The following is a 9,678-nucleotide window of genomic DNA, read 5'->3' on the forward strand; positions in this document are numbered from 1 at the left end:
AAAAACTATTCATTGCATGCATATTACACACAAGCCACTTTGCCTCATTAATATATATGTATGATTACTTTTACTAGGTTCTGTGATCTTGAAGCATGGTCATTCAAAACTACAGAACATCAGGTTACAATAAAATCAGAAGCATCAAAGATTTGAAGTTGCTAAAAGTATAACTTCTACGCAAAGATACTACAATATCTTATATTCTACAACTAGAATGTCAATGAGGAGTGGGGCTGACAATTCTGACACGAACACGATAACACAACACGAACCTACACGAAGTTAACAGGTTTTGTGTTCGACCTTAACAGGTTTCGTGTCTAAACAGGTTGACACGATAAGACCTGTTTAAATTTCGTGTCTAAACAGGTTAAACCTGTTAAGACCCGTTAGTGACCTGTTTATAATTTTAAATTAAAAAATATATGAAAGTGGGGAGGGGACATGTGGAGTCAAGGGTATACCCAAAAATTTGAATTCAACCGCTCACTTTCATCCGCTCTAATCCAAAATAACCAAACCCTAAAATTTTCTAATTCAGCCGCTCACTTTCATCACTTCAGTTAGTATCACCGCGGGCGATCGTTCTCATCCCTTCGACCTTCATCATCGGAAGTTCTCGTCGACCTTCATCATCAGACCTTCATCATCGGACCTTCCCTTCGACCTTCATCATCGGACCCTCTCGTCGACCTTCATCATCGGACCTTCATCATCGAACCTTCTCTTCGAACTTCATCATCGGACCTTCTCGTCGACCTTCATCATTGGTAAGACACTTAAACTTTTTATTATATGCTCTGTTTGATGATATGCTTATGTTTGACCGCCAACTGTTCGACCTTCATCATCGGTACTTTTCTCAACACAAACCTCTTTGTAATTGCAGTTGAAAATATGTCTCGTTTATCTTAATTGTTCGACCTTCATCATCGCTGGTAACTTTACTTTCAGTTTGTTGTTATTTTGCAAGTTTAAGTTGAGGATTTTGTGCTGCAACTGCTAATTCAAACTCTAGATTATCGGATTTTGATAACTGATAAGATTGGGTTAATTTTGTGTTAGGAAGGCACTTGTCTCTGAGTCTTCATGTCTCACTGTTTGTTTTTCTTTTGCTTAAAAGAGTGAACAAATTTCATGATGATGTGGCAAATTCATTAATTTCATTCAGTTGTATCTGTTGATGACAAGGGTGAACATTTGGGTAATTTGGTGTGAATTTTTGCTTGTTGTAAAGGTTATAGGCAATGTTTCATCCAGGGGTGACGGGCCGGTTCATTGAACTTATGAAACGGGTCGAGCTTGTTCTTTTCTGTTTATTATTAATTTATATAAATTTATTATTATCTTAATCAGAATCTAAGTTATTTATTAATAAAAAATTTCTCTCTTTGTCTCGATTACTATATTGAACACAAACAGTGAGACATGAAGACTTAGAGACATTTTCTCACCATGCCTAATACGACTGTAATTATTTGTGTGTAGGTTTGATTGTTTAGAATTGAAGATCTTGAGAAAGAAAGACACATGGGAACTTGAATGTTGAAACTATTTGGATGTTATGATTAGACTTTTATGGATTTCGTTTTAAGTTTGTTAAGACATTATGTGTTTATGCATGTTTTATGACTTTTGTGCACCTTTGGCGACTAAATTTTCACTAAACAGGTTCCTTAATCGCTAATTGCAATTATGGAATAACAAGTCATGTTCGTGTCTTAACAGATCGTGTTCGTGTCTTAACAAGTCATTTCGTGTAACCTGTTTATTAATAGGTTCGTGTTCGTGTTTGGAAAATTTGACACGATAAGATTTCGTGTCGTGTTCGTGTTTACAGGTTTTGTGTTCGTGTCTTATTGTGTTCGTGTCTTAACAGATCGGGTTAACCCGATATGCCAGCCCTAATGAGGAGACCACTAGATGAAGTAATGTGACATCATTTCATGTTTAAAACCTATTCCAGTTCAGTCTTATTACATCATGCTTTCCCTTTGAGTCCACTATTTCCAAAATCTGTTACTTCATCAGCCGTCATATAACAAATCACACCCCTAACTCATCAACAACATAGTCATCAAAAGTCAACTTGCAAAACATCAATCCTACTCCACATGCCAAAAGGGTCAAGTTTAGGTTGCACAGTCTAAGGTTTCAAGCAGGAAACCGTACACTCCAAGGGTCAGATACTAAGCCGCACAGTCCATTAGTTTAACTTGAAGTCGCACAGTTCAAAGTTGTAGTCACACACTTGAAGGAGCTCAAGTTTAAATCGTACAGTCCAAGAGAGAACCCGCACACTTCAAAACAGTTTAAATATCAGTCGCACAGTCTAGACCTAACAATCTGAACTATGAACCCATATACTTGAAGAAGGTCTAAGCCGCACAGTCTTAATGATGGACCCACACACTTCAAGAGGGTCTACTTAATCTGCACAGTTTGAATCAGTGAATCTGCACACTTCCAGAAGGTCCAAATCAATCCGCACAGTCCAATATAGACTCCGCACAGTTCAAGAGTCTGAATTAGGAGCCCGTACACTTCTATCGATGTCGCACACTTGTTGATGGACCGCACAGTCTTATATAATTGGGCCACACACATGTCCTTTGGGGCCCGTACACTTCCAGAAGTCCAATAAGAAGGTTTTCAAACAAAGTTTTGTCGCACACTATCACGCACACTCAAATTGGGAAACCAGTATCACAACCTTTTGCAACCAAATCTCCAAACTTTAAGGAATTTCAAATCCAGATCTTTTTCATGAATTTTTCAACTAAAATCCTGACAAACCTGCAAACACAATTAATCTTGCACCAAAACAAATCAAATGCCCAGTTTTAATCGAAAAAATTATGAATTTTAGGAACAATTTCGAACAAAACTGGATTTCTTGTTTTTCTGTGAATAGTTTTTTTAACAAAAATTTGAATGATTCTAACTTTTTAACCTGTTGATTATTACAACTTTAGTTTTTTAATATCAAAAACAACTTGTTTTACCAAAATTATATAAAAAATCTGGGTTCGATTGAGTCTTTTGATCAGTTTTAAGAAACACAAAGAATTATTAGTTTTTGAAGATGAAAAACCTACCAAGACTTAGCAAAAACACACTTTTTCTTGAATTTTCGTTCCTTTAAACAGCAAACAGCAACTTCGCAGGTCTTGATTCCAATCTTCAAAGAGATATCTGATCCAACCGAGCATTCGTGAGACTACTTAGGCTCTGATACCAATGGTAAGTCCAGAATACTTGACAATCGGATATCAAGACACCTTAATACGTTACGGAAACACGAAAAAGATGTAGAAGATTGAAAGATTGATTGTATTGATTCGAAACACAAGCACACGATCTCAAGGATCGTCTTGTACTTGTTCACGCACACTAGGACTTGTTTGATCAAGAATCAACAACCTAAACATAATGAGGAACATCCTATTTATAGATACATAGGATGCCCTAGTACAATGGGCCAAGCCCAAACCCGATTGACCACATATCCACCTACCAAGCCCAAAACTCAACATTAACTCAAACAAAACAAGTAAATCAAGACAAACGTAAACCTAAACTAGTTTATGCCCTTACGCTATCTATGTGTGAAATCTCAACACGTCACCCACACGGAAGAAACTACTCATACTCTCAAAAGGGAAGCATCGTCAGCAAGATAAGAGTGATTCCCTTACCTTGACGATTAGCTCGTCCCTCCCCTTCTTACAAAAAAAAAAATTCACTAACGAGTTAGGAGTGATTTTCTTACCTTAGTGATCGTTACCAATTCTCTTTCCTTATAGAAACCTTACCCTTGAGTTAGGAGTGATGTCCATATCTTAATGGGGAGATTTAAATCGCAACTTGACCCACTCCATGAAAACCACTTGATTAAGTCTTATACTTGAATCGTTCATCATTGTGTCAAATTTTCAACTTTCACATAAATGTTAAATTCCATTGTTTTACCAAACGTATTTTAACCCTACAACCTATTTACGCAAATCACTATGTGTGATAATCCCATTCATACCTTAAATATTTTCTTACCCGATTTTCTAAGTCTTACAATATGCTACCTATTAATCTTATCGGTTTAGTAAATTCTTGCCCACGAATTTCATATTTGATCCAATCACTAATAAACACTCACATTATTCTATTATACTAAAGACACTTTGTTCCCAATGGGAAACCAAAAACTTTCTTTCATATGCGTAAAGTTTTTTATAGATGTCTCTTTGTCGTAATGTTAACTTCGCTTAGTTCGTAAAACATAATTAGTCAATGGTCAACCCGGCTGTAGGATCGTTGTACGACCTGATTGAGTCGATCAGAAGAGTTGTTTATCCGAATCAAAGGCGGAATCAATGAAACGGATGCTCGATGTAATTATAATGTCTCTTGTATTAATCTGATAGAATTACATCACCTGGAGACAATCCGGCAGCACTTCGTTACCGAATACAAGACCTAATTCCGCTTCAAATGAAACGGATATGCTCATATATATAGTTGTTATGATTCCGCTTGAAATGAACCAAGACACTTTCAAGCAGAATTAACTTGGTTAATTTCGCTTGAACATGTCTTTGGTTGTTTCAAGCGGAATTACCAACAAACACATGAAAATCAGTTTCTAGCAACTTGAGCACTGGTTATCCTATCCTATCTCATTACATGACTCGATACAAGACGAAGTCAATAGACATATTGCACTAACAGACTCCCCCTTGGATGTTGACGAAGTCTTCAGTGTCGTGTCTTTATCATGACACATCTTCAGTCTTGATCAGTTTTCAAATACTGTCTCTTGTCTAACACTGTAAGCATCTATCAATATTTCTCTTTTCTTCACAGGTTCAAAATCTCATCCTGGCTCTATCTTTATCATTCTACCAGAATCTGACTCTGACTCTTGCTTTATCAGCTTCTTCAGGCTCCCCCTTTCATCAAGCTTCCGTGCTTTAGGGATCGACACCTTGTTTTCCGGTTTACAAGCTCCCCCTTGCTTTGAGCTCGTCTTCAAACTCCCCCTTAGACTCTGCTGTCGGGATCGTAGTCTGGTACAATATCTGCAACACTGATACGTTTATAAGTAACAACATTTTAAATTTTCAAATATCCAGGAATATTAACCTGGCTCACTCAATTTTCTTAAACTAACACTTCTCATGAATTTGGCAGTTTCATCGAATCGAATCGGAAACTAGCTCTATAACAATATAAGCATCCAAATCCCTCACAGTTAATCATCCAAGTCCAAACTAATGACCTTGGAGATATCACAAATTGTTTTTTGATTTTTTTTAAAAAAAATTCAAGTTTCAAATTAATGAACTTGTTTTATTTTCAGAAACACAATCAGCTTACTTAGATTTTGAAACTCAGCATTTCAGACATTAGTTGTCGAAAATAAAACAGAATCAAAAATCTTTTTGTATTTTCTGAAATATAAAGCAGTAAAGAAATATTTACAAACATATTTATAGACAATATTTTTGTTTGAGTTCGCGTCAGAGGATCATATCAGTTTTTGACAAGTCACAAGTACCGTTGAGCTTAGTTACACATTAAGAATTAAACAATTCACTTAGATTGTCGATGTAACACCCCCAGAATACCCCCCTGCGGAGACTCCGCGAGGCGTGTTACACATCAGAGTCTGAGCCACCAATCACATTGAACCAATGATAAATATTTAAATAAAACATGTCATTAATTACCAATATTAAATGTCAACCATAAAAATCAATTCCCAAAGAGTTATATAGCGGAAGCATGTGATAAATCGTTTAGCAATTGTTTCATAATAATACTCAAAAACCAGTGTATCAAATATAAGTAATCCGATAGCCTCGATCCATGACCACTTCAACACTCCCAGATAGCAAGTCCATGTCTTGTATTCTAACGACCTGCAAGCATGCAGATAAGTGTGTCAGACGACGCTGGTGAGTTCAAAGTTTAGTTATCGTGTTTTGTTACCGGACATATGTTAAGTCAGTTCAACGTTATGTTTCGATGCGGTTTATAACTTGTGGAGATACCCTAGGGAGTGTGCCCATATGTATCCGGGAAGTGTGTCCCTCAATAACCTGGAGTGTGTCCAGCCCCCAATGCCCCTAACCAAGCATTGGTAATGATCGATCACATGTACAATAACCAAGACCCAGTTTCATTGTTTACCCAAGATTCCCTTTTCCAAACGTTTACTAGTTGTCCCAAACCACCGGGACGCATGCTTGAGAAATGCAGTGAACTCACCTTGGTTTGCTCGGTAAGATTAACTACTCGCTCACACTTAATCAGTCAAGTCCTAAAGTAGGCACGTATACATAATCAGTTTATAGTCACGAAGTTGGCACGTAGGTATAATCATAGTGAACACCACATCAATAAACACCAAGTATCACATTGCATGTATTCAAGATCATACAAGTATTGGTTTATACTTAACGACAGTTAATTATTCCAGTCAACTTCTAACAGTGTTAAATCAGGTTACTGTGCAAGGTATTCAAGTCGGCGAAACACATCCTTGGCGAATCATATTTGACGAAACACACTTTGGCGAATCACATTCTGTTTCGCCGATTGCCCTTGGCGAAACACAATTTCTGTTTCGTCAAGATCCCCTTTGACGAAACACACCTTTGTTTCGTCAAGAATTCTATTCCGTCAAGCTTTCTATTTCGTTAAGTTCAGATTCGTGATGATACCAGTTACGTCGCAACATGTCAGTTACAGAACTATCACAAAACCCTAATTGCCGTCATTGACCAGAAGTAATCATACGAGGATCGTAAACACAGAATTCATCATACAAAACTATACAATCATAATTCATCATAATGAACCTTATGTTGCTATTCATTAATCTGCTAACATTACTACCGAACCATTAATGAAATCGGAATCATATCATCATGCGATTCAACTACAACCCTAAATGTTCAATGATTTGCATATGTCAATCGGCTATACATTTTATACCCTCGCACATGACAGTTCACAATATCATACTATCTAAATCATCCATCACTAAAATGATCTAACACATGATCGTTACTACAACCCTATACATCTTCCTGTTCAGATTTGCAAAGACAAGATCATCAACATAATCATACAAGAACAATCACAGGACTAATCACACTAACCGTAATGGAAGAACGATGGATTGAAAGCTAAAGAAGGCTTCGTAAGTTCAAACTACCGCCGCGCAGAAAGCTCTAGGGTTTCGGTTCTTGGTGAAAGTGTGACGAAGTAAATGCCCGTATAACTTATACGCGTATACGTGTTCTGGGCCCTTAATGGGCTTGACGAATCAGATGGGCCGGCGAGACACTTGTTTCGTCGAGGTCAAGTTTGGCGAAACAGGCTCTGTTTCGTCGAGCTGTTCTTGGCGAATCATAACTCTATTCCGTCGAGTTGTTTGATGGTGGGACAGTCCAGGTGTTTTGTAATAAGCTATGCTATATTTTATAACAACAGTAAATCTCATTCATGCACCCACACAACACGTTTTATCATATAGTACACAACATATCCAACAATCATAATACGTTCCAATATAACACCACGTGTATTAATACGAGTCAACAAGTCAAGCAACTAAACAGTCAAAGTCAACGTGCATTTAATGTGAACGTGAAGGTCGAAAACTCGAGTTGTCACATCATCCCCAACTTGAAAGAAATTTCGTCCCGAAATTTGATAGGCCATCCGCAACACGATGCGATGCTAATCAAGATGACTGTGCATTTTCCGCGGGTGTCACATCATCCCCAACTTGAATGGGAATTTCGTCCCGAAATTCACTAGTTACATGAGGTCTAGAATTGCTAGGCTTGGTCTTGTCTTTGGGAAATAAGTGTGGATACTTACGTTCCATCTGGTCCTCGCGTTCCTATGTGAACTCCGGACCACGTCTTGAGTTCCAACGAACTCTCACAATCGGTATACGGCTGTGCTTACGAACTTTAACTTCCCGATCCATGATCTCAATTGGTTCTTCGACAAACTGCAACTTGTCGTCTATTTTCAGCTCTTGGAATGGTACAACTAGTGTTTCGTCAACCAAACACTTCTTTAACTGCGACACGTGAAATACATCATGGACATTACCCAACTCAGCAGGTAATTCCAACCTGTAGGCCAACTTTCCAATCCGTTCTAGAATTTTGAATGGTCCTACATAACGAGGGTTTAGTTTGCCGCGCTTCCCAAAACGCACCACACCCTTCCAGGGTGAGACTTTTAGCATAACGCGATCATTAACTTCAAATTCCAGAGGTTTACTATGCTTGTCAGCGTAGCTTTTCTGACGGTCGCGAGCTGCGGCCATACGTTCCCGTATCCGGACAATATTTTCCGATGTTTCAAGCACAAGCTCTGGGCCTGTGATCTGACTGTCACCCACCTCAAGCCAACAGAGAGGTGAGCGGCATTTTCGTCCGTATAGTGCTTCGAACGGAGCTGCCTTAATACTTGTATGGTAACTGTTGTTGTAGGAGAATTCTATCAACGGTAAGTGCTTTTCCCATCCTTTTCCAAAGTCGATTACACATGCCCGCAGCATGTCTTCAAGCGTTTGGATGGTGCGTTCGCTTTGACCATCCGTTTGCGGGTGATAAGCGGTACTCATGTCGAGCTGTGAACCGAACGACTTATGCATTGCTTGCCAAAGTTCAGAAGTGAAACGTGGATCTCGATCTGAGATGATAGAAGTTGGTACCCCATGTCTAGAGACGACCTCTTTAAGATAAACCGCTGCTAGATGCGAGAACTTGTCTGTCTCCTTGATTGCTAAGAAATGTGCTGACTTCGTGAGACGATCAACAATCACCCAAATGATATCGTTTCCAGCCTGAGTTCTTGGTAGTCCTCTCATGAAATCCATGGCGATCTGTTCCCACTTCCATGTGGGTATCTCCGGTTGCTGCAGTAGACCTGAGGGCTTTTGATGTTCCGCCTTGACTTTAGCACAAGTCAAACATTTGCTGACGTAAGTTGCTATATGAGCTTTCATGCTAGGCCACCAGTATGTAGTTTTCAAGTCGTGGTACATCTTATCTGATCCAGGCTGTACGGAGTAACGTGACTTGTGTGCCTCATCCATTACAAGTTCCCGTAAATCACCATAGAGTGGAACCCAGATGCGTCCGGTTACGTAGTAAGCACCGTCTCCCTTTTGTTCTAGTCGTTGCCTTGAGCCGCGTAAAGCTTCAGCTTGAACGTTCTCTGGTTTCAACGCTTCTAACTGAGCGTTTCGTATCTGGGAAGGAAGTTTGGATTGGATCGTGAGTTGCAACGCTCGTACGCGCCTAGGTGTATTATTCTTTCTGCTGAGGGCGTCACCTACGACGTTCGCCTTGCCCGGATGATACTTGATGGCACATTCATAATCATTCAACAGTTCAACCCATCGCCGTTGCCGCATATTCAATTCTTTCTGGTCGAAGATATGCTGAAGACTCCTATGGTCGGTGTAGATAGTGCACTTGGTACCGTACAGATAGTGCCTCCAGATCTTCAACGCAAATACCACCGCTCCTAACTCCAAGTCGTGTGTCGTGTAGTTTTTCTCATGAATCTTCAATTGTCGCGAAGCATAAGCTATCACCTTCTCGCGTTGCATCAACACGCAACCGAGACCCTGAATCGAAG

General features: G+C 39.2%; 1 long non-coding RNA gene across 1 annotated transcript; it reads left to right on the top strand.

Annotated features, from left to right (window-relative positions):
* Positions 1-298: 298 nt before the first annotated feature.
* Positions 299-1,645, top strand: LOC110927930. Its single transcript, XR_002586013.2, has 3 exons — positions 299-773; positions 893-941; positions 1,492-1,645. It is a non-coding gene; the product is annotated as an uncharacterized LOC110927930 (long non-coding RNA).
* Positions 1,646-9,678: the final 8,033 nt, after the last annotated feature.

Source organism: Helianthus annuus, chromosome 3 (genome assembly GCF_002127325.2).
Source record: "Helianthus annuus cultivar XRQ/B chromosome 3, HanXRQr2.0-SUNRISE, whole genome shotgun sequence".
Lineage (NCBI taxonomy): Eukaryota > Viridiplantae > Streptophyta > Magnoliopsida > Asterales > Asteraceae > Helianthus > Helianthus annuus.